This window comes from Protopterus annectens, chromosome 9.part0, assembly GCF_019279795.1.
Source record: "Protopterus annectens isolate FY-2018-M chromosome 9.part0, PAN1.0, whole genome shotgun sequence".
NCBI classification, from domain to species: Eukaryota; Metazoa; Chordata; order Ceratodontiformes; family Protopteridae; genus Protopterus; species Protopterus annectens.
Genome location: NC_056743.1, coordinates 1,612,806,673 through 1,612,829,468, shown reverse-complemented (window position 1 = coordinate 1,612,829,468; position 22,796 = coordinate 1,612,806,673). Strand labels below are relative to the sequence as shown.

The 22,796-nt window shown below is 39.5% G+C and overlaps 1 protein-coding gene across 1 annotated transcript in view; it reads right to left on the bottom strand.

Moving 5' to 3' along the window:
* LOC122810728 (cytochrome P450 4F3-like) overlaps positions 1 to 22,796 on the bottom strand; it is a 3,229,861-nt gene that overhangs the window by 2,550,851 nt on the left and 656,214 nt on the right. The window lies entirely within an intron of this gene.

Genomic DNA, 22,796 nt, shown 5'->3' with positions numbered 1-22,796 from the left:
TCAGCCTTTCAAGCTGAAGTATCACAGGGAGAAGCTCTGAGGATGGATGTAAAAAATCCTCTGATGGCATATGGCGACATCTGGATGGTTGACTGGTGGCGCCTGTCTCTTTGCTACCTGACATGGTAAGGGTATATCATCTACTGGCCCATACAGGTAAGACAGCTTTACTTAATCAAATTACCCAAAGTTGGTATGCCCCTCATGTCTCGTCTTTAATACTTCAGTATGTACAAAATTGTAGTATTTGCTTGGAATATAACATAAGCAAACATGTCAACAGCAAATCTTCATGTTTACCTTCACCCTGGGGACCTTTTGTTAATACACAGCTGGATTTCATCCAAATGCCTAAGACTAATAATTTACAATTTATTTTGGTGGTAGTGTGTATGTTCTCAGCATGGGTGGAAGCTTACCCATGTTGCAAAGTTGATGCAGTCAGTTATTAAAAATGTGTTTTCTGATTATATACCGAGATTCGGTATACACAGCATTAACAGTGACCAGAGAACTCATTTTAATAATAACCTGTTTAAAGAGTTATGTAAAGCTTTTAATACTAAGTTCAGTCTGCACTGTCCCAACAATCCCCAGTCATCTGTATTAGTAAAAAGGATAAACAGGACCCTTAAAAATAATATTTTGAAGATTTGTGCTGAAACCCATTTAAAGTGGCCTGAAGCCCTTCCCTTAGCATTAATGAGTATGAGGGCCTCAGTAAATGCCAGCAGGAAATTGAGTCCATATGAAATATTAATGGGGAGACCCATGGCCCTTCCAGCTACCCCTCCAGTGGAAAACGTCGATTTAACTCTGTCAAATGATGCTATGATTTCTTATTGTACGAGACTCCTCAAAATTTTGCAGCAGTATCATCAAACAGTAAGGGCAGCATTATCAAAGCCTCTTGACCAGCCCTGTCATCAACTACAACAGGGTGATTGAGCATAGGCAAGAGAAAACTGCCTGAGCCAGAGGTGGAAGGGGCCTTTTCAGGTCCTGCTCACCACTTTGACTGCAGTTTTCTGTGTAGGGCTACCAACATGGATCCATTCATCTCATTGCAAGAAGACTTTTCGTGTGGGGACCGCAGACGAATTATTGCAGGCAACAGAGAAAAATCGAGGTGTGACAGGTAAATCATCTGCCCAGTGAGAAGGTCAACTTCAGTAACAGTCCATGATTAATCCAATGACAACAGGTACATTTGCTTTGTTTATACTGCTGTTCCCTTCTGTAAAGTGGTCGAGAGAAAATAGTTCCTTGCTGGCCCTTCGGCAATATGCCAAGGATCTAAACAAAAAAAACTGCTGGATATGTTCGCATATATCTTATCATTCTAAGGCAGGGATTCCTATAATTCCCATCCCTGCATGACAGGTGTCATTTAAAAAGGTCCTTAATGACATCAGCTTAACCAGGTGTAATGTAACTAATTTTTCAAAGGTCGTGTCAACTTCAACTTGCAACCACATATCATGGAGACACATGTAATGCCAGATATGGGACTGTACCAGCAGGGAAAAGCAAATGTAATGACACCAGGCATGAAAGTGTGTTAGACTCTTTGCCCTTAAAAAGCTAAAACCTGGGGCATGGCATGGGCATAATAAGTGACCGTTACTACATCTGTGGTGATTGTGCCTACTCATGGTTGCCTACAAACTGGTCTGGATTTTGCTTTGTAGGCTATATTAGTCTTGCTATTCAACATTTCAAACACCCACCAGCAGGTAGACTAAAAAGTAAGTGAGCAATCCACTGGACAAAGCAAGTACTTTCAATTTTTAATCCTGGGTATGGAGTGCAAAAGACAATCCTTGAAATCACCACGCTTGCTCAAATTCTACAAGAGGTGGCCAACGAAACTTCACATCACATCAGGATGGCAAATCGAAAAATGACTGAAATGCGAACTGTGGAGTTACAGAATCGAATGGCACTTGATATAATGCTTGCTGCAAAAGGGAGGTCATGTGCCCTCATACGGAGTCGTTGCTGTTCATATATTAATGACTATCATGATAAACAGGAAAAACTGGCAAATTTCATGGAACAAAGGGTCAAAGAGTTGGACAGCACATCCAAAAACTGGACACTTTTTGGATGGTTGGGCAGTATTTCTGGTAACCTGGGATCTAGCATAATCCAGGGTGTTGTCATTGTACTTTTTATTATATTTGTGATCATTTTGCTATTTTCTATTCTAAAGGCAGTGATTACAAGATGTTTAACCTCACCTGCACATAAAATGCCACTGCACGCACAAATTAATGACAGCTCTATTTTGACAAACATTGATGATGAATATTATGATGCTGAGGCGTATTTTATCAAGTTAAAAAAAAATAAAAATATAATTATATGTATGGCATGACACTAATAGTGTCAGAGGGAGGAAACTGTTATGGGACAAGACCAGCTTATTAAAAATGTATATTAATGTCAGTTTATTAATGATGCTATAATATGATCGTTAAAAAAAAAGCAAAAATAATTTGTATACAGGACTGGGAAAAATACAGCTTCATAAGCTACAGTATTACTGTTCTTTTCAAACTGCATTATTTTAGTAAGTAATAAGAGAGAATAGTATGTGTTGCATGAAGTGAGGCATGTAGTTATTACAAAAAGGAATTTATTAACCTGACTCCTCCAGGCTAGGAGTGCATTGTTGCTAGGGCAGGTTTGAAACAGCCAAGGTCAGAAACAAGACCCCTTGGAAGCAGGCGAATCATGTATAGAAAGGTGTTCAAGTAAAGTCTGAGGCAAAAATCACAAGGGATGAGGACATTTGCAAAGTTTTCTATAGGACACAGTCATTATAACGTAATGAAATTGCATGAGCAGTTTGATAAGAAAATGTATAAAATTACAGTTTTTGTATGTAAAGTGAGAATGCTTCATCAAGGGCTATGAAGACAGACTCCCAGCTCTGTAAAAATAAAATTTCTGTTTGCACATCCTAAAGTGCTGCCTGACTAAAGGCATATAAGGTAAATTCTTAATGTTATTTATTTATGACTAACAGATACTTGTCTCTATGCCTAACCTCTATCACTACCCTGAATCCCTACCAAACTCAATCAGTGATCACTCCCCTATACGTGTCCAAAGATTCTCCCCCCACCTTTCTAGAACTCATAAATTTAAAGAGTGCCAAATGCTGACTAACTTCAACCTGGATATATTCAATAATTCACTCTCTGCTATTGACTGGTCTTTCCTCTCTTCCTTATCTCTAGATGAAACCGTCCTTCAATTCAACTCCATCTTCCTAAACATTCTGAACTCCCTTGCCCCTCCCAGAACTGTCCGAGTCAAATCACAGCGTTTCCCTTGGCTCTTCTACTCTACTCGGTCGCTTATCCATAACAGAGATTGCACCTGGAAACTCTGGACTAAGACCAAATCTACCACACACTATCAATAATATAGGAAACTCCAAACTTTAACCAAAAAATGCATAAACTCTGACAAAAAGAACTACTACCTCTCAACAGAAGATAATGAACCCAGGAACAAAAAACATTTTGAAATGCTGTCAACAAAATTCTCCACCCAGGAAATCCTTCAACTCCCAACCCCTGCCCCAATAACACACCCCTTGAAACTGCTTCAATTTTCAACTCATACTTCATAGATACCATCAGCCAGCTTATGCAAAAACTGTCCACCCAACCAGCCCAACACCCCCCTACCACACCCCTAACTGCAAAACGGTCCTTTTTCACTAAAACCCATTCCAACCAGCTACATCAAAAAGCTTTTTATCAAACTTAAACCAGGTTCCCCTTCAGCTGACAACCTGCCGCGCCTCTTCTTAAAAGCTGCTGCTGACTCCATAGCATATCCTGTCTCCATCCTCATAAACCACTCAATTAGTGAATCCACTGCTCCTGCCCTCTGGAAAAAGTTCCACACTATACCAATCCACAAAGGTGGAAATTCTGTTGAGCTCTCTAATTATCGACCTACTGCCATACTCTATCCCCTCTCCAAAACTCTTGAGCACTCTGTTTATAAACAAATCTCAGCCTATCTTACTTGTGAAAACTTAATTACCCCTAATCAGCATGGCTGCTTCCGTCCACACCACAACTGCACTTATTTCCTTTTCTAACTGCATCTCCCTAGCTACAAACAATGATAAACTAGTGTCCTGCATCTTTTTAGAGCTCTCCAAAGCCTTTGACACTGTCTCTCACCCATTCCTCCTCTCCAAACTCTCTCAATTGTACCTCTGCTCAGCAACTACCTCCTGGTTCAATAGCTGCCTCACAGACAGACTGCAATCTGTAAAATGTCTCTCTGCTCTTTTTTCTTTTCTCCCCATCAAAATGGGTGTCCCTCAAGGCTCTATTTTAGGCCCCCTCCTTTTGAACATTTTTACTGACCAACTTCACACATCCTGTCCTCAGTCTTCCTCATACAGTGCGCAGATGACTCCAACATCATTTCTATTGCTGACAGTCCCACTGACCTACTAACTCTAACACAAACATCTTTCATCCTCATTGAAACATGGCTCACTAACAACTCCTCTTACTAAACCTTAAAAAGATGGAACTTCTTCTCTTCCTCACAAAATCCCTTTACCATCTTAAATCCTCATTCGCCATCTCTTCCCTGAAAAGCACTATGATTGTATCTGAATAACACACTAAACTGCTTGGAGTAATAGTGGACGATCAACTAAAATTTGACCTTCATGTACTTAAGTGCATCAAGAAAACCCACCAAAAGCTTAGTTTGCTATACAGAAACAAAAGTTTCTTCATACCCAACTCCAGGAACTCACTAGCCAAAGCTTAACTTCTCCCCAACCTCTTTAACAGCTCTCCGATTTTAACAAACTCACAATCTTCACTACTTTCCAAACTTGAAACCACCTACAACAAAGTTGCTAGATTTGCAGCCAATCTGCCTTCAAGATCACACCACTGTCACACTCTCCAGACACTCAGTTAGCTAGAGTTTCCTAATCAACTCTTATATAACGAACTTCTCATTAGCCATACTATTTTGAATATGCCCTCCTTTTGCCCTAGCATTTCCTCACTTGTCTGCCTCTATAAGCCCACTCGATCCCTCAGAAGCTCTGACCAATGTCTCTCACAAATTCACAAACCTAAAAAATCTATTTGACGGAATCTCTACAGCTACTTCCCTGCTCTTGCATGGAACAAGCTCCCCATGAACCTTAGAAACATTTCCTACATCCACGAATTCAAGAAAACTCTCAAAAGGTACCTTAATACCACATGGATTTGCCTCTGTAATCATCCCACATGAAAACACCCTTTTTTTTTTCCACTATCATCTCTCTTCCTCCCTTTCCTACTACCATAACTCACTTAACTGCTCTGTATTGTACAATCCCCCTCTGAAGATAACCCACTGTGTTATGTAAATTCATTCAAATGTTTTATTGTATATTTCTTTGCTATGCTTTTTCTTCAGTGTTATAATGCCTCTTACTATATTGTACTGTGCAGCTTTTTCTACATTTGCTTAACTGTTTTATTGTATAATTTTCATTGTATTCATCTTCAATTTTCTTGCTTACTTGTACTGTAGAGCTTTTCTGCCCGGGCCTCCATTGAAAAAGGGCATTTGCTCAGATGGACTATACCAATTAACAAATGCCAAATAAATAAATTGTGTGTTCTTGACATGGATGCTTCTCTCTCAAAGTGAATCCTGGCATCCATGTCGAGAACACATAATAAACCTTTCTATGATTGGTAACAAGCTCTTAATCCTCTGTATTATCATCTTTTAATTTGGTGTATAGGCAGGACACAAGCTGGCTCAGCAATTATTTTCCCCTTTCCAAAGCTACTGTTTTATATTAAAATTAAGCTAAGAATTAAAACAGTACGCCTGTACCAGGTTGAGCTTGGATAAAAACAGAATTTAATACACTATTAAAAATAAATTAATATGACTTTATAATAGACATTTATTAAAATTTTGTATAACATTAACAAAGCAGACACTTAAATTAGTCCAATGTCTCTAAGGTATACCAGTAAGGTCAAATAACACTTGTCAAGTCCCCTCACCAAAGTTATTCTACTCTGTATATAAATATCCTGGTCTTGTTTTGTACTACTCTGTAAAAAAATGTTTTTTTTTCTTTTGTGGAGGTTTTCTCCCTGGCCTCCGCTGTAAATGGACGTAGTCCAGTCGGAATTTCTCAGTTAACAAATGTAAAATAAATAAATAAAATAAAAATAGACCTCTCTTGCCTCTGCAAATGACCATGGTCCAGGAATCAACAAGATGAGACATAACAGCTTCAGTTTATTTACCAGAATGTGGCTCTATAGCAGTCCTCTGTTATATACCCAAGAAACGTGCTCTCTTAGAATTCAGCTCTGTTGTTAGATAACTAGCTCAGAATAGTCTGAATGAACTGATGTAGAACTACAGAAAAAAGAAATGCTAAAAATGAATGACTCTCTGAATATATGTCTCTTGCTAAAAGTGTGTGTGTGTGTGTGTGTGTGTGTGTGTGTGTGTGTGTGTGTGTGTGTGTGTGTGGTGTTTAAGTCTACTGAACACAGGCCTGTTTTCCTCTCCCCACGTTTATTACTCTTGGATAAAAACATGTTTTGGAGATGGAAGGAATATGATTTGAAAGCATTTAGATATATCCAATATCCCCTGCATGTATTACTTTTTCAACCTCTTGATATGAACGGCCCCGAAGAAGATGATTCCCTTTTCATATATCCAGCTTTGGAGTCTATTCCTTTGAGTGTGTCCTTTGTTTTCAGTTCACAAAAGGAATACAGAACAGACACCAGCCGAGACAGCCAAGAGGCCCATGCTTTCTGGTGAGAAAAAAAATCTTTTGAACTGAGCATGGCCTCTTGTACTCTGCGTTGTAGTGTCTGTTTTTTTTCCATGCATTCAATATATTTAAATAGCTAAACAGGGCTATTTTCCTTTGTTTCTAGTTGAATACTGTGACATTACATATCAGAAAATTAGCTAGGTTAATGCATAGCAATGCATAAAGGAAAAATTAACAAATGCGAGTAATACACAACAGTTTATACAATGGCAATGACAATAACAGCAATAACATAGTAATAATAAATAATAATAATAGCACTTAAGATTAATCATAGTTTTTCATCAATGGCTTTATTCCTACAGTCCCTGCTATTGAATGTAGGTGCTCAAAGAGATACATCTGCATTCAGTACAGAAAAGAAAGGGAAAGGGAAGTTACAATTTTTTATTCGTTAGGACATGAAGCAGTATTATATTATAATCTCATTAAGCAGTTATGCAGTGTCTCCTTTTATATTTTACACACTTGCTCATTCACCTGCTAGTGAAGGTAGAAGTATTTTTTTGTTCATGGAAGGGCCATAACTGATTATTATGTACCTATTTAAATAAAAACTTCACCAGTGCATTTATTCTTTATTTGTAGTTGACAGACCACTCATGAAACCTTATTTATCACCAAGAATGCTATATCCCCCTACTTGGTTGAAATTCATTTGTTTTTTGTTTTTCTTTGCTGAAGCTAAATTGAATATGTATCCCTACTGAAATTTATTTTGTTTTTTTTTCAGGCTGAAGTTACATTAAATACCTTGTCACTTATTAGGTATTCACAGGGGCTGGCCTTTCTGTCCTAATAAGTCTTATAGGTTGGCACGCCTCTTTTCAAATTGCTCTATGCAAAGGCTGAAATCTGGATAATGGGACACAAAGTTTTCTTTACATTTCCATACTTTTCCATCCATTTTCTATTAACTCATTAGTGAAATGTGGTCATCTGACCATTTCTACTCTCAGGAGTAACCCACAAGTACTAAACACATGGTAGATTGGAAGCAAGGCAGTTGTTTCTGTGGTGTTATTAGTCACAGATAAGCACTCATTTCATTAGGTAAACTTAAAGGTGACGGCTAATGAGTACATCACCTGTAGTAGGCCTACTTACTGGACCAAACCAATCGATTTGGAGGTCAGACCACAGAGCACCGAGCCTCCTCTTGTTTGAAGGCGTACCTAGTGCCTAGGAGAAAATGGTTAGAACTTGCAGCATGTTGTACATCCCAGCACATGCTTGATAACATCACTACACGAGGCCAGTAAGCTACTTCTTTAGTGTCTCATAAGCTCTTCTCTTGCTCCATGAGCTCCCATTGGTTCACCATGTACATGTTATAGCATAATCCCTCTGTACCTCAAACATACTACCCACTGGAATCTGTGTGACATGCCACCAATCCTTACCAGGAGACCATGTTTAACAGAAATCTGTCTTTCTGGTTATACATAGCTCTAAGATCACTGTTATTTTGTAGTTCACTTTCAACAACTTTATTTTCATTGGGATCCTAAACTGAACATTGAAAAACTAAAGTTTCATCTTCCTGCTGCATTTTACCAAGTCAAAACCAGGCTTGTCACTATACAAGTGCAAAGCATATTCCTATTGTTGTCTTTTTACTGACAAGTAACTACATCTGCACTTGCCTGGAATGGAGTATAGTCTCATGTTTTACTTTTTATGACACCTTTTTTAGCCAGAACATTAGCTAGGTCATTTCCTGCTTTCTCTGGTCAATGCATGTTTGCATGGCCTTTCACCTTTTTCTAGTTCACTGTTAAGCCATGATCTTGTACTAACCAATCTGTAACTAGGATTAGTTCTGCATGCATAACTCTTTTTCCTTTAGAGTTGAGCATGTCACTTACCTCACAGCCTGGAAATGTATGTTTAATGTATGCATAGCATAATCAGCATCTGTACATATTAGTGTCCTGCAAAATTAACTGGATTCTAGCTTGACAACTACAGATACAGCTGCTAAATTCAGCATGCTGGTTACTTTTGTGCCCAAGTTGATACTTAACCTGAGGACATAACTTATCTTCATGGCATACTTACCTATTTCCATCCTGACTAAAACAGTAGCCATGATCATATACTTTGGGAAGGCTTTGCATACATTTTCATGACAACAATGGCAGCTGTTTTGCTATCTAGCAAGGTCTAATTCCAAGTATTGCTGATGTGGTTGCCTAGCCCATTCAGATTCTGCAGTCACTCATTTGCAGATCTGCAAGTAATTGGGCAATTGGGCCCTTCTTTATTTTTGATATATTTTATTTTCAAACGTTGATCCTGGAGTTCTAAAGACCAGGTCACAATTCTGCTGCTGAACACATCACTATCTAAGTTTCTGGCTGTCGGGAAGGGTAATGGGCTGTTGTTGTGTCTGTATGCCATCTTTTTGCCACAAATATAGTTTCTGAATCTCTATATAGTACAGTACTGCCCATACAGCAGAAAAGAGAGACGTTTCACACTCAAGAGAACTTTTTTATTACCTTATGTAGTATTTTACCAGCATCTGATGATATTGTGGTCAGAAATATGCTTTTGATAAAGGCCAACAACGATGCTTCGGGAAACATACCGTATTTCTTAGTAAAACTATTTATCCATCTGTGGATATGCCAAGGTATCTTTTAGTGCTTGCATGGCTTTTTGTTACCCTCCTATGCCCAGAGTTATGACTTTTTTAACAGCTTGGTTGGGGGGGATGCAGCCTCTGCACTGTCCTTCATACCCTGTCTGGAGTAACTGCAAATACCTAGTAAGCTTCTTAGCTCCTTGTGATGCCCCTCTTCTGGGCCAGTAATCAAGGAGCCTGAATCCTCACCACTGACACTGGTGGGGCAAGTTCACTAGGAACAAAGATAGGAACATGCAGTATTTTGTGATGCAACTCTCTGCACCAAGCACAATTTCCCTTAAGAGCACAAAGGGAACACACTCAGACCATAGTGTGGGTTTGCCCCATCTCCCTCCAGGACCTCAATAAGACTCCCCACTGGCACAGCTATAGAGTTGAGTTCGCAGCCAAGTGTCCCAGGCCAAGTCCTCCACCACTCTCTCTGTAAAATCATTGTTCTGTGTCCCTGCTTCAAGTAGCTGACACACATCCGGGAAAGGCTGGCACAGATTTACTGCTATGCCCCTCTGCCCAGACTATAAAGTAGACACTACCACCAGGACACTCCAAAGCCAGCTACACTAAGGCTCTTACAAGGGTACCCAATTATACTGAGTGAAATTAACACTAATACCAATAGTAATGTTGATCAAACAGCAAGGCTTTCAGGAGCAGCCACAGTCTCACCAAATAAATATAAACATATTCAAAGGTTAAAATATTCTGTAAAAGACCAGCCACAATGAAAAGTTTAAATATATTTAATAATAACCAATAAAAAACATGAAAATACTAAATATCTATTTATAGTAAACAGTTTCATTTACAGGAAATATTAAAATAACAGATGAATAGCTTCACACAGCTACAGAAAAACAGTACTTAACTAATCTCACTATATTTTCCTGACTGATGTAAAGATTTACTTTTCTCTAGTTCACTTACTAGAGCAAGGCTAGATGAAGTGGGTGAGTTGTCTTCCTTCTCCTTCTTGGTCAGGTTTCAAAAACCGACTGCTCTGAGATTTCTGTCTCATCTGGTATTAAAACATCATCTTAGTCCTGAATTACAAAATGACATCAAATACATATGATTCTTATACTACCCCCTTTCCTAGCAAATGAACCAGTATCTAGCACATGTGTGCCAATAATACACACACACAGAACTTTGTTAAGATCTACTGCAGCTTCTGGAAGTCATAAAACAATTTCAAACTTCCACCCTTCCAGAATAGCAATTAGTTCACCCCCAAGAATGATACAGAAGGCTTCCTAGTACAGACTTGTTGTCTCTGGCTGCACTGAGACCTGTGAGATACAATCTTTACAGCCTAAATTAAGTAATTTAATTTCAAACTATTTTTCAGAGATAACTGGACTGAGATTAACCTCTTCTCTTCCAGTACCCTCTATTACAATATATTTATCTCAACAGTTACCATAAAGACTGACATACAGGTATACTTCTTTTTCTGTCCAGCAGGATCCACTGTTGGTACATTTTTTTAACACAAGCAGCTTTAAAATACATTTTCAAGCATAACCACCTGTACAAATCAATTTGATATACAAATGACATACTGTTCTTTACAAAACTCCATTTAGCTACTGCCATGTGTTACACATCTGCTGCCCTACTTCTCCTTGTAGAGCTGGCAATACCTCACATCATCACATCTCTCCCCCCTTTGAAGACTCACACAAGTTTCTTAAGTGACTCTGGAGAAATATGGCTTGAGGGACACAAGCCTGTCTGGGAACGCATTAACCCACACCCTGTCTTGACAGCCCGTCTGCACTGGCATTGCTGACCTCATTACGGTGCTGTACTATCATATCATATGCCTGCAATCTTAGGCTCCACCTTAATAACTTGGAATTTCGCTGGCCATCTCGATGTAGCCATCTTAAGGGATTGTGGCCTGTAACTACAGTGAACTTCCCTCCATACAAATAGGGTTGATGTTGCTGCAGTACCCATACTATGGCTAGACATTCTTTTTCTACAGTTGCATAGCATTCCTTCTTGGGTTGGAACCAACAGCTGAGATATACATCTGGGTGCTCTTCTCTCTCTGAAGAAACCTGGCTGAGTACAGCTCCCACCTACACAACAAATTATTTGCTGTAACCTGGACTGGCTAACACAGGGGGTCCTCCCAAAGTCCCTTTAAGCTTTTGGAATGCCTGCTTGCAGGCTGTGGTCCACACTACTTTATCTGGCCTGTTTTTCCTCATCAGATATGTGAGGGGAGCAGCTATTGTGCTATAATCACTAACAAACTTTCTATAGTCCCCGCTGTCCCAAATATGTCCTCACCTGCTTTTTGGTAACAGGGGCAGGCCATGTCTGAATAGCTTCCACTTTGGCAGGTTCTGGCCTGATCTTCCCACTCCTGGCTCTGTGCCACAAGTAGGACACCTCTGCCATGCACACCTGACACTTACTGGACATAATGGTTAATCCTGCCCTTTGCAGTCTGCCCAGGACCTCCCTGACATGCTGAAGGTTCTCATGCCAGGAATGGCTGCAGATGGCAATATCATCCAGGTAAGCAAGGACATAATCTCTTGCTTCTGCAAGGTTACAATCTACCAACCTCTGGAAGGTCACTGGGGCAATTTTCATCCCAAAGGGCATCCTTGTGAATTATATAATCTGAAAGGAGTCACAAAAGTTGTCTTCTCTCTAGTGGTGGGAGTCATGGGCACCTGACACTAGCTCTTGATTAGGTCAGTTGTGGTCAGATACTTAGCCTCGCCCAGAAGCTCTTAGGACTTCATCTGTCCAAGGCATGGGGTAAGCATCTGTCTCTGTGCAACTATTTAGTTTTCTGTAGGCCACACAGAACCTGGTGCTGCCATCTTTCTTTGGTATCAGCACCATTGGGGAGGCCCAGGAACTGCTGAACTCCTGGATTACCCTGAGAACCCGAGTAGGGGATAGCCATTGGGACATTGCTACCCCTTCCTCTGAAGTGACAGTCGAGCCTCACTGAGGAGTTCAGTCAACAGATTAGCCTCAGAATCCCCCTACCATCCACTGCAAATACTCAGCACAATCTCCTCCCAGTCATGGTAAGGCTTCATCATGTTAACATGGTACAATCTGTGTCCCTGCTTCCTGCCTAGCAGGTTTGCTATGTAGATAACATTACAGACCTTCATCACCACTTCAAAGGTTCCCTTCCAAGCTGCCTGCAGGAATCTGTGTGTCTGACAGGAATGAGAACCATAACCTGCTGTCCCACAGGACAGTCTCAGGATTGAGTATTCCTGTCATACTAAACCTTTTTCTGCTGTTGGATTTTTGCCATGTTCTCCTGGGCCAAGCCCATGAGCTCCCTAGGTTTAGGGCGTAGCCACAACTGACTCCTTGTGGGATTCACATTCACCCTTCCACTCATCATGAATCAAATCTAAAGGCCCCCTCACTATATGCCCATACAACTCAAAGGGTGAAAAACCTGTGGATTCCTGGGGTAAGTCTCTGTATGCAAACAGCAGATTGGGCAAATATTTGTCCCACTCTCTCAAACTGGTCTGCAAATGCTCATAACATGGTCTTTAGTGTAGAGTCTAGCCTCTACATAAGACCATTAGTCTGGGGGTGGTCTTTAGGTGCGGAAACCTACCTTGCTGAAAATCTAACAATGTATTTGCCACCTTCTCTGTCTCAACGGAGGGCAGAGCCACCACCTCAGGATACCTGGTAGCATAATCTACTATCACCAGGATATACTTTTCTGTGGAACTTGGGGTACTCAGTGGCCCCACAATATCCATAGCTACCCCTCTGAAATGGCTCCTCAATCACAGGCAAAAGCAAAAATGGATTCTGAAACTAAATGCAGACAAACCCACAGGCATTAATGAAGCTGTTTTTTTGAAACCATTTTTTAAAGGCAAGAGTCTTAAAGCACTAATTGACTTCTACATGGGTTCTAACAGTTTTATGTCTATTTATGTTTTTTCTACTATTTTTAAATTAACTGAATCTGATATAAATATTTGTTTGTCTTAACTGATTGGTCACTTAGAGTATATATATATATATATATATATATATATATATATATATATATATATATATATATATATATATATCAAGGAAGGCATGGGATGTTTTATTAAGTCTGATGAAGCTACCTGGAAGGTCGTGAAAGCCCTCACTTTGTCCTTGCAACAAAGAATTTTCCTTCTACTGTGGCAGTTCGACTTTTTATACATACTACTGGCTCTGAGGTGAAGACCGAGCTGTTCATCTGGTACCTGTGTTTTGTCTTTCTCTGTGCTGTATTACCTCACCTTCTAGCCCTCCCTCAGGGATTCACTCTCTATACAGTAACCCTTTGTTCCAGTATACAGACTCCTCCCTTCATTTGTGAATGAGGTGCCTCCCTAGCTAACTCCTTCAAGCCTCTTAATATAGGGTCCGAGAGCTGAGCCTGTCTCAAGTCTATCTTTGTGACCCTTCCCAGCTCCCTTTCCATAGGCAGACTGGTATCCTCTGACAGTGGTGCCTCACTGCCAGCTTGGGTACTACCAATCACCTCTGCCTTGCAGTCACTCTGTCCAAGAGAACATCAGTACCCACCAGCAGCTGTGGTCACCTTCAGGCTCACCGCTACAGGGTAGCTCCCTCACTTAAATAGCCAACTCACCAGCCTTGGCTTCAAGTATGGGGACTATCTGGTTCTTCCCCAGGCTACCAGCCCCACATGCCTGTCTCCAAGCCTGACTGCTCGTAACTGCATGTACACAAGGTACTGCATTATCAAAATCATTCCCTATCAAGACACCTGCAAGGATATCCTCAAACACTCCTACTTGCTTGCTTCCTTTTCCACCCTCCAACTCAAGGTGAACTCTGGCCAAAGTCATTTGGAATGAGGTTCCTCCAAAAGCTCTGACTGGAGTGGACTGCCCAGCCAAGTACTGCTCCTATTTAACCACTGCAGGCTTCACAATGATTATGTCAGAGGCTGTCTCTCTCTTAGCAGTGGCATGTTTTCCATCCACTAACATAGGATATAAACTCCAATGTCAGTCTGTTACCCCTGTTGTTTCCAGACAACTTACCACTGGAATACTGCTATTCCCACTTGCTGGCTCCCTCACCTTTTGTTTCCCACCTTGCTTCCATGGACTTCTACAAGCCACATGGCCCCTGCAGTTACATTTAAAACATCCAAACTTTGATCCTGGTCAAGTACCTGAACTAGTGGCTTCCCTGGTTACTGGTGGACTCTGTTGGGGTGGTTTATGCTGCCCACTATGGGTTCTCTTATATCCATGTGCAGCACTGGGTATCTCCCATCGTTTGCAGTGATGCTCTGCTTGCTAAGTAGAGATCCCCTTTTTACCCAGCTCATCTGCAGAGTTACACTCATGGTCTTCCAACCAAATTTTCATGTCCTCAGGCAAAGTGCAAAGGGCTTGTTTCCTCACCAAAAGGTCTGCCAGCCTTTCAAAAATGCTTACCTAACACCTACTCACACACCTATGAAAATAAGTGCTTAGCTCAGCAACATATTCACATACACTTTCATCTGCCTTGAGTCTATGCTCATAAAACTTTTTTCTGTAAGCTTCAGGTGTTAACTTAAAGCATTCTAATACTTATTGTTTGACTTTATCATAAATTAAGCAATCAGTATCAGACAATTTACAAACAGTTACAGCTTAACCATGGAGTAAGAGGGGTCAGGAACCATACCTAGAGCTTTGGTCAACATTATTCTGTTTAGATACTCTTTCAAACACATGAATAAAACTATCAAAATTATCACCATCTGTAAACTGTGGAAGAAATGTACCGACATTTGTGGCTTCTGGGGTTCAGTTATTCCCTTCCCCATTACTTCCATGACCCTGACAAAGACTCAGCATCTCCCTCTCATGTTGATGCTGCTTCTTATTTTCTTCAGCCTCCAAACACCACCGTCTCGCTGATGATTCTAATTCCAAACATTTGGCCTCCAGTTCAAGTCTCTAACTCCAGATGGATTTTTAAGTCCTCTGAGGAAAAGGTGAACTGTCCTGTTTCTGAGGGCTGCAAATCCCCATCACCAGACTGGTTATCCTCCTGGTTGCTGGTCTGGGCTATAGCTGCAACTATGGCTGAAATAATTTCCTCTTTATTCAGGTTGGCATGCACCAGTCCTTTGGCTTCGCACACCTTGGCCAACCGGTTCTTTGTCAGCTTGCCATAATCCACTGCAGGCATCTTTGCCTGCTTTAACTGACTAAACTAACAAAAATAAATAAAACTTTTGTGAAAATGAAACTGTATGTTTACCTTGAGGCTGATGAGAATACACACACCTTCAGTGACAACTGTATACAGGCTACAGAAGTTCAATTAATATCCCACCACTGCTCACCAATAGGATAGAATGTGTCCATGGTTGAAACAAGATGCAGGGTGGGCTTCTGTAGCTAATAGTAGACAGAGGCAGAGTGGTAAAATAACAGCATTCATGGGGTATGCAATATAGTCAGACAGAATTGGAAAATCATACTTTCTGATGAGAGGATCAGGAAAGTAGTGGGGGAAGAACCCAGTTATGGGTTTAGGAGGAACAAAAATGTGAAAGATTTATTGAGCAATGTGGGCAGGGGTGACAAACAGCCGGTTGAGGTGAGGAAAGCGACTAGACCATGTAGCTCATGTAAGGCATGTCAGCATATTAACAAGGCCATTAATTTTATTCATCCCATCACAGGCAGGGTATATTCTTTCAACACTAGAGCTAACTGTAGGACCACGAATGTGGTTTATCTTGCCACATGTCAGACATGCAACTGCTATTATGCAGGAAAAACAAATTGCATGCTTAAGCAGAGGTTACTGAACCACCTATAAGCTATTAGGTTGAAAAATGAACATAATGCCCTGTATAGACGTATATCTGGTCACTGAGGGCATCACTTTACATTTATGGTGATTTGGCACATGGTGAGCAACATTAGAGGTGGGGATATAGTGAATAACATGGAATATAAAGAGGACAAATGGATAATAGAGCTTACAGCATACAGACATCCAGGGCTTAATGATGTCATTCCATTAAAGCCTGCCCTGAAAAAGAGGCGGGTACAGTATTGAGTACAGATTGGTTGATGCTCCCTTTAAATGAGAATTTGAAAGTGAGCAGTGCATCTGATGAAGGGCACAGCCCGAAAGCACTCATCAAGTTTCTGCACCATAGCCATATTTTATATTTTATGTCCTGTTTTTATTGTTTTGTACTGAGCTGTTGGATTAAATATTCATTTGTGGTGGCATCTGCTATTTTTTCGTTAGATTGACTTTCTTTAGCAGCTTCACCTTGACTGAGGTCCTCTTTGCTTGTTTTTGGACTGCTCACCAGTATGTGACACACCACTTCTGGGCCAGTAATCAAGGAGCCTGAACACTCACCACTGAGGCCAGTGAGGGATGTTCACTTTGAACAAAGATAGGTACACACAGTACTTCCAGATTCAGCTCTCTGCACTAAGCACAATTTCCCTTAAGAGCATACAGGGAGCACACTCAGTCTGGGGACTGGGTTTCTTTCTCTCTCTCCAGGCCCCCAATAAGATTCCCCACTGGCACAACTACAGAGTTGAGTCCTCAGCCGAGTGTCCCAGGCCAAGTCCTCCACCACTCTATCTGTGAAACCAGTGCTTGGTGTCCCTGTTCCATGTAGCTGACACACACACTCTGAGGTTTTCTTTTCACACACACACACACACACACACACACACACACACACACACACACACACACACACACACACACACACGCAGGTGACACACACTCTCTGAGGTTTTCTTTTCACACACACACACACACACACACACACACACACACACACACACACACACACAAAAGGCTGGCACAGATTTAATAGCTAAGTCTCTCTGCCCAGGCTATAAGATAGATACGGGTACCCAATTAGACTGAGTGAAATGAATACTAATACAGATGTTAATTTTGACTAAACATCAAGTCTTTCAGGAGCAGTACTCACAAATGTTAAAATATTCTGTAAAAGACCAGCCACAATGAAAAGTTTAAATATATTTAATAATGATTAGTAAAAGAACATGAAAATACTAGGTATCTATTTAGAATAAACACCAGAGTTTCAATCAAAGTAAATATTAAAATAACACTGATGATCCACACATATACAGAAAAACAGTCCTTAAGTAGTCTCACAATATTTTTCTACTTGATCTAAAGAATTACAATTCCATAATTCACTTACTAGGGCAAGGCAAAATGAAGCGGGTGAGTGGTCTTCCTTCTTGGTCAGGTTTTAAAAACAGACTGCTCCGAGACTTCTGTCTTATCTGGTATTAAAACATTTTAATTGTGGATTACAGAATGACATCACATACACCTGGTCATCTCACTCGGGTTCCCATACTACCCCTTTTCCTAGCAAGTGAACCAGAATATAGCACATATGTGTCAATAACACACACAGAGCTTTGCTAAGATCTGTTGTAGTTTCGGGAAATTATAAAACAATTTCAAACTTCTACCTTTCCAGAGTAGCAATTAGTTCACTCCCAAGGATAATACAAATGGCTTTCTAGTACAGACATTTTGTCTCTGGCTGCATTGAGACCTGTGAGATGCAATATTTATGGCCTAAATTAAGTAATTTCATTTCAAACTATTTTTCAAAGTTAGTTGCATTGAGATCTTCTAGTATCCGCTGTTACAATATATTCATTTCAATAGTTACCATATAGTCTGACACATAGGCATACTTCTTTCTCTGTCCAGCAGGACCTACTGTTGGTACATTTTTAACACAAGCAGCTTCACAAACACATTTTCAACACAAGCACCTGTACAAATCAGTTTGATATACAAATGACATATTTTTCTTTACACAACTCTGGCTAGCTATTCTGTCATATGTTGCACATCCACTGTCCTACTTCTCCTGGCATAGGTGGCAATACCTCACACCATCACACACTATGATTTTTTGATGGTTGCTAAAATGGATAGCTCCTATTTTAATGTTTTGTGGGTTTAGTCCACCTAGTCCAATTCCATATTTTAAGTAGTTGATTGTTTCTGAACCACTGTCCTTTTGTGAGGGACAATTTGGCCAAAGCACATTTTAGTTAGTTTAACACTTAGGTCACTTTGGCAAGATAGTCCTCAAAAAGATTATATAATAAAAGATCAACATGTTACTTGTTCGGTGCACAAAACCTCCACCAAAATATGTCAACAATTCACTATATCAACAGCAACAAACACTGACAGTCACTACACTGAAAAAGGAGACAAATTTCCTTTTCTGATGCACTACCAATAACTCAACCACATTCAGCTCAAATTTTACTAAATAGCAGTAGTGTTATGGGAAGGGCCTTTTTACATTAAGACGCACAACAGGGTTAGAGGCAATGTCACGAAAACATGCACTCACTCATACATACATACACAAGTACAAATATTTCAACCACAAAGCTTAATGCCCTTCTAGCCTGCCAATATACCAAAAGAGCTGTTTCCATAATAAGTGCCCAGGCTGTCCTTAAAAATATCTAAACTAGTGCTTGCCTTAATGTAATTTGGTAGTCTGTTCCATGCATCAGCTACTCTCTCAGAGAATCAGTTAGTACACTTCTCATTCTTATAAAATCATCTACATAGGTTGTCTGACGATACTCTACTACTTTTTATAACCCCAAAGATTCCCAGAAGTTGTTGCCTCTAAATGCCCTATATACCTGAATAAACTGCCCTCTTAAATATCTGTATGAGACACTGTACAAGTTTAGATATATTAGTCTTTCATAATAACTTAAAATTGTGTTATATTTAGAGCTATGGGCAAACAAAATAAGGGACTCAACATTTGAGGATATAATTGGCATAGTAATCAAGAAAACATGGTTTTATTTGCAGAGATTATTATTTTGTATCTGATTAAAACCAGTAAAGTACATCTCACTCTTGTGGAACATTCTGAGACAGTTTCAAATCCTTTCAGAGTATAAAATTAATGAAGGCACAAAAAGGCTATAGCTATAAACTATGCAGTCACACATGAATTGGTTCAACAATACCCATATGTATGGGGACATGACAGAACTAAGTATGTAGGAGTATGGGTTAAAATGGATTCTGTTATGGCAGCTAAGGATATACAAGAAGAGACCAAGCAAAAGAAAATACAAAAACCAAGAAGTTGGAAGCTCGTTTATGGTTATGAATAGCAAGATACAAGCAGTGAAAATGTTTTTAGTGCCTTTAGTTTTATAAACAGGTCAAGCATGTTTTTATCAACCAGAGGAAAAATTGTAGTCAATAATTAATAAAGATTTGAAGGATTTTATCTGAGAGAGGAATATGGCAAGGGTCAAATGGGGTAAGTTGATCCTTCCACTAGAACAACATCATTTAGAATTACCAGATCTGATTTGAAGGGATATTTTACAGCTGTACATTTAAGGCTCATATACATAACAGAAGCAGAAATGTATCATTTAAAGTGGTAAGGGATTGTGATGAAGCAGGGAGAGGTTCAGGAGATGGGGAGGGGGGTGGGATTTTGGATGCAAATCCTTGGGCACAATGGCAGCAGCCATATGGAGATAAACTTTACAATACAAAAAATAAGAAGACAAAGAGGAAAACTAGAAAATAAAGCTAGTCATGGAGAAGCTAAAGAAAAAGAAACTGATGCTATGAAGTACCTGCAAAGTGAAGGATTCAGTGTAGAAAATCTAACCCAGAAAGCACCACAGCAGGATAGAGCAAACAGACATCCAAATTAAAGAGAAACCAGTGGAACGGGAAGCAACTGGTCAGTTGCCGTATGAAGATATTTTGCAGCCTTCGACAGGAAACCAGTATAAATGTTCACTTGAAGTTGGACAGCAAGGAACAGAACAGGAAACTGTGGCAGTCAATGTTGAGGAGTCATAGGTCAGTGAGTCCCCAGATGACAAAGCAATAGGCCAGTGAGTCTCCATATGACAGCGCAATGGATGACGCAGGATGAAACTGAAGAAAATATGTCACAGGAAGATGCTACAGATCTTTTTGCAGAATGCCCATAGAAAATAGAGAACAAAAAATGTGCCCTCAGTTTACAGGAAAATGAGCTAAGAGAAGAGTTGCTTGATTTAATAGAGATAGACAGATATATTTATGATCAATGAATGAAATAGACTGAAGTAGGTCAATAAAACCCAAAAAGTCAGAAGTTTGATAAAACAAATGAAAACAGTAATTAGGACTGTCCATAGAGATCCATGCAATATAATGGAAGTAAACAGGATACATTACTGTGCATCTAAATTAATAACAGATAAAATTCTATCACTAGAACACAGGGTAGTAAGGGAAAGGAAGGGAGAAATTGAATACCATCATGAAAATATCAAACAGAGAAAACTATAAAACAGTTAAGAAAAGTGTCACTGTTAGAGGAGTATAGAAAAGGGAGCAGATCAACAAAAATACTCAGAAAGATGCATCTGGTAAAAGCAATGTGCAATATTATAACAGATCAGGCACTATCGCAAATAATAAACTAAAAATATCAGCACAGGCCAAAAACTTAGATGATGTACAAATAAATATAAAAAAAGTACAAAATAAGCAATTTACCCCAAAAGTTTTAGAGAGAACTGGGAAACATGATAAAAGGAATTGAAAGACCACCCAAAAAAGAAGAAATAGACATATTTTGGATACGTATTTATGAAGATCCTGAGGAACATGACAAAGATGCTAAATGGATAGAAGTAGTAAAAGACAGTACAAGAAGTTCAAAGGTACAGGACATGAAATGGGATGAAGTAACAGCAAGAGAGATTGAAACAAAGCTAAGAAAAGTCTCTAATTGGAAAACACCAGGCCCAGACGCAGTATCTAACTTCTGGTTAACAGCATTAACATCTTTGCACGAAGATTTAGCCATGAGTAAGAACTATTTATATGTGCACCATGAACAGACACTAACCTGGCTAACAAAAGGAAAACAATGGTCTTACTTAAGAGTGAACCTGCAAGCTACCCTACAAATTATAGACCAATAACTTGCCTTCCAAAGACATATAAACTATACACTGGAATTGATGCCGACAGAGTTTATAGTCATTTAGAAGAAAACTCAATCATGGCAATAGATCAAAAAGGAAATAAAATAAATTCATATGGAACAAAGGATCATCTGTTGCTAAATAAAGTCATAACAGAGAACTGTAAAAAGGGGAAAGAATCTAAGTACGGCATGGCTTGATTACAAAAATGCCTTTGATATTATCCCACATTTATGGATAAAAGAGTGCTTAAAATGTATAAGACATGTCCTGCACTGATCAACTACATTACATTGATAATGAAACAGTGGCAAACCACTTTGCAATTAAGCCATGATGAACAGCAAATTATTATTTCAGGGATAAAAATTCAAAGGGGATATTCTAGGGTGAATCCCAGTCACCACTGCTATTGTGTCTTGGTCTTAACCCATTAAGCTGTTTACTTACCAGAATAGGCAATGGCTATAATTTGGCTCCTAGAAAACAACAAAGTGTAAAGACCTCACATCATCTTTTTGTAGATGATTTAAAACAATATAGCTCATCAGATCTGGAAATAAACAGCACTTTTGGCTGATATCAAAGATTGAAACACTAATTTCATGAACTTTAATCATACTTTGAATCAGGAATCTGGTCCATTTCCATTATGGTATTAAAAACCCAAAAGTTTTGGAGAAATTAAAAAGGGTTGCAGAGGGTCCGAATGGAGAGATAAGTCAGCAAGCAAAGTTGAGTAGTATTGCTGAAACTGAATTAATCCTCATGTCTTGGTGAGTATCTTCACAAGGTGGATCGTGTTTTTCACAAAATCTCACCAAGACAACACTGATATGTAGATTCTATTTTATAAAGCATATATCATGGACAGACGTAGGTCAAAAATTAAAAAAGATAGCTGGGTGTATAATCCTCAAAATATGAAAACATTCCTACAATGGGGCCAGGCCAGGCCCAGGTGGAGGATGGCCTCCCTGTTGTATAAGGAAGTAGCACTCCACAAAAATCGCAAAAACTGACAGGCCAAAGAAGAGCAATAAAGATGACAGAGTGGACTATTGAGGATGAGAAAGAAATTAGGTATTGTTACTATTATGCAAAGAGCCCAGAATTTCCAGACACAAGACATACAAAAAGATTGAGAGAGAAATTAGAGGAAAGAGAAATACTTCCACAAGAAAAACCATCAGAAGCTTCAAATAAAAAATTGAGTTTA